The sequence below is a fragment of the Medicago truncatula genome, chromosome 5 (genome assembly GCF_003473485.1).
Source record: "Medicago truncatula cultivar Jemalong A17 chromosome 5, MtrunA17r5.0-ANR, whole genome shotgun sequence".
Classification (NCBI taxonomy): Eukaryota; Viridiplantae; Streptophyta; class Magnoliopsida; order Fabales; family Fabaceae; genus Medicago; species Medicago truncatula.
In genome coordinates, this window is record NC_053046.1 from 15,583,161 (window position 1) to 15,587,508 (window position 4,348).

Genomic DNA, 4,348 nt, shown 5'->3' on the forward strand with positions numbered 1-4,348 from the left:
TTGAAAAGACAATTATTAGATGATGCATGTCCACTAAATTCAATAGTGTATCATCAACACTAAGATATTTTTTGTTTATCTTTCTTCATCTTCTTCCCTCCTATTTTTCTTCATCTTCAATATCATCTTCATACATTCATCAAAAACCCAAACAAACCCAACAATAAACCAAAAAATTATATAAATAACCACTAAAATCATCATCTTTGTACATTCATTAAACAAACCCAACCAAAACAAAAAAACGTCATCATCATCCTTAGTTTTTTTTTTTAAAATACAATTGTTTAGTATGTTAGTATTATATTTTTTAAATACAAATGTTAGTATTTTTCTCCTTATCATGATTTGAATCTTGGACCTTAAACGCCTCAACTCGTTTAAATCACTTAATCCAAACTAGTTGAAGTACCTAATCTCCCCTCATCCATAGCCTTTGTGCTTAATTAATTTGTTCATTTTTCCATTTTAAATTTCCTAACAAGCAATATTAGATACCTCCCTAAAAAAATGTTACATTAGACGTGGTCTAATTATCCCCAATATATTACCATTTAACAGCATTAAAGAGAGTTGATGTGTGGTACAATGGTTTTAAATGCTAAATAAATGAAAGATGGCTTGACATAATTTTGGAGAATGTTGATTCCAGATTGAGTGGAACTTCGTTTCGCACCAAAGAGTATTTCTCTTATCACTTTTCATTTTCTCTTAAATTCATTCCCCAATTTCTTCATGGGTTTGATTTTATACCGATTTCTAGTTTTCATTCCTCTGTTTAACCGATCTTCAAGCCCTAAAATTCCTAATTTTTTTTTTAAATGACAAATATTATTTACGTCGGAAAAAATGCAAGGAGCATTAAGACCGCGGTTAAACAGTCCTTGAGAGTTTAGCTCAGTTACTAAGGACAATGCATAATTAATATATATAAGATTCGGAGTTCGAATCCCAGACACCACAAAAAAAAACCGCGGATAAACAAACAAAGGAATACAAAGACCACAACGCATATATACGGAATGCCGAAACCCAAAGACCCTTACAAAAAAGCACCCAAAATAATGAAGCAAAGCTATATGATAAATAAACCAAACGTATAACTCTGCTTCACCACCTAAGCAATAAAACCGAAAACAATTGCAGGAGGAAAACCAACACCCTGTGCACAAACCAACACCGGTCAAACATTCCGATTTTACCATAAATCAAGTTTATCTTTGAGTTGACACGATTTTAGTACCTAAAAACATAAACTCAGTAAACTCGGCGAGTTAACACTTGATTTGTGGAACATATAATATGGTAATGAATGTTGGAATGAATGTTTGGTTTGAAATTGTGTAGGAAGAAATAATTGTTAGGCATATCATAATATATCTTATGGTTAGGTAGTTAAAAGTTAGTTTAGAGTTTAATTGTTTCACAAGTAAACTAGTTATTTAGCTTATGTGTGTGTCAATATATACATATACATACATACATATATATATGTCTTCTATCATTGTTAATAATCAATAAGAATACAATTCACCTCACAGTTGGTATCAAGAGCCCTCATAGGGTTATGTGAAGGTTTGGCAAAAACATTCATGTAACATTCATGTATCAAGAGGGTAAACTGATCATTTTTAGCAAAATATGGGGGCAGGAGTACAATTTCGAGGGTCCATATATCATCGTAATTAAGTGACTACTCGAGCTGGATTGGCCCAGCAAAAACCAATGATGATAGGCTATTTTGTCTTGGAAAATTGCTCTTTTTCACTTTCAAAATGTCTTTGAGACACTTCAAAAATACAAAAACGTCTTCGGCGGTAGTTAACCGTCATTGTTCCTTGTTATGCAGTCGACAACACTTATAATGTCAGCCAAGACAGAAAACGGTATGTCTAAACACCTGTAACTCATAAACAAAATTCGAAAACGAGTACAATCGTTAGCATTAGGGATGGCAATTAGACCCAGGCCCGATGGGCACCCACAAAAAATACCCGCAATGGGTAGGGTAAAACCCCGCTTTAATGGATATGGGCATGGGTCCGGGTAATTACCCGCAAACTTAAAAGGGTGCGGGCACGGGTACGGGCACTATACTACCCAGCCCCGCAACCCGCATATATGTTTTTTTATATATATAATAAATAATTAATAATTAATTTACCTAACTATTTAAGCTTAGACCTAAACCTAAAAATTGCTTATTACAGTAACCTAAACCTAGCCTTTCGTTGCGTTGAATCTCTGTCGCCTGCCTGCCTTTCGTTGCTTTTTGTTATCCATCTCTTATGCTTTCGGGTAACTATTTCTTGAATCTCATATTTCTAAAGGGATGTCAATTGGACCCAGGCCTGATGGGTACCGCTAAATACTACGATTCATACTTTTTTTATTTGGTTAAATACTACTATTCATACCATTTTATGAGTTGATTTGAAATTTTCTGGATCATAATTGTATTTCAGTTGTGGTGCTTTTTTATTGTCTTTTCAGAGTTAAATTGCGGATAATGGGTGCGGGTATGGACACTTAGGTGCCCATAGGGTATGGGAAGGGCACGAAAGTTGTTGCCCACGAGGGTACGGGCCCGGGTACGGGTATTTTTTACAAACGCGGGTATGGGGATGGGTACTATAGTACCCTGCCCATTGGATACCCATTGTCATCCCTAGCTAGCAAGCAACAATATACGTAATCAGTCAAAATTCAATAACTGTTAGTTTTGGATACAATGTTCCAATAATAACATTACTCTAATTCGACATTACATTATCAATACACAAACGATTCAAATGAGTGAGTATTGTTGACGGGTTAAAAGATACATTACCTGTTTCTTGACGCCAAATGAGTGTAGAAATTTTCTAGCAATCATAATTCATTCTTCAATGATTTGAGACCTAGATTTTGCACAAAAAACTTTGAAATTTGAGGTTTTTAGATGGAAGAGGAAAAAAGTTGAAGTGTGTTGCCATAGTCTAGAAAATGTTAGGAACGACAATTTACTGCAGTTGGCAACAGCTAACGAGCCACAAGTAACCGCTATTGTGATCTAAAGACAGTTAACTATCATTGATGGCATTTTGATATTTTTGGAGTGTATGAGAGACATTTTAAAAGTGAAAGAGCAATTTTCTTTTTGTGGATTTTTGGGTGTATAAGAGATATTTTGAACATGAAAAGAGCAATTTTCTTTTTGTGGATTTTTGGGGTGTATATGAGAGATATTTTGAAAATGAAAGGAGCAATTTTCTTTGTTTTGTAGAATGACATTGTAAAGAAAAGATTAAACATGGGTTGCATAAGTCAACTAAAGTGCATTGATTTTACGATCTTAATTTTTATTTTTTTACTTTTTATAAGACTCATTGTTATTTTTTACTTTTCTCTAATCAGCAATAAATAACATGTTGAAAATATAAACTAACTCTCTCTTAAAAGATAAAATTGTAAAAGCAATAGTGATTACAAACAACTTTAATACAAATATTCACTTTCTTAATTCTCGTGATTTTGACAAAAAAAAGTCTTGTCTTGTATATTGGGATGGTGTTAGTATTTATTATTCATCATACCGAGCATAACCGACATTTTTTTCCATACGTGACTTGTGTTAAGTGTTAATTTTGAATACAATTTATTTTAACTAAGCGATATTTTGATATGACAGCATTTTGTTCTGTTTAAATTTTGATAGGACTGCTAATTGCAGGGGCGGAGCCACCCCCAGCTAGCCTGGGCTAGTGCCCAGGCTCGGCTCTAACTTTCTTTGTTGCAAACCCAACCATTACTAGAATTTTTAACTTTTTCTGCGGATTTACCTGCGGAGTTTTGTGTAAATTCCGCAGGAAACACATTTCCTGCAGATTTTGCCAAGGATTTAAGTTCCGCAGGAAAGATATATCCGAAGGAAATGTGAAATTATCTACAGGAAATGTGAAATTATTCGCAGGAAGGAAGTAACGTTTTGCGATAAATTTTTTGCCCAGGCTCTATAAAATTCCTAGCTCCGCCACTGGCTAATTGTATGGTAGTAGTATATAAGTGAGATAAATTTATCCAAGATTTTTTGATGAAATGATAAGATATATCTTCAAATTTAATCTGAGGTTATGTGTTGAAATCTAGCTTTAGGAATGGAGAATTGTTAAATCTTTTGACAAAATTTTTTGCTGTTTATTACGTCCAATTAAGGTCGATAATTAATTTTTGCAGTTACGCACGTAGAATGCCCAATTCAATCCAAAAAATGAGATAAATCTTACATCATGTTAAATTTTATCAATGGATCAATAATTTACCATTGAATCAAATAAAATATCATGAGATTTATTGATACAATGCAGAG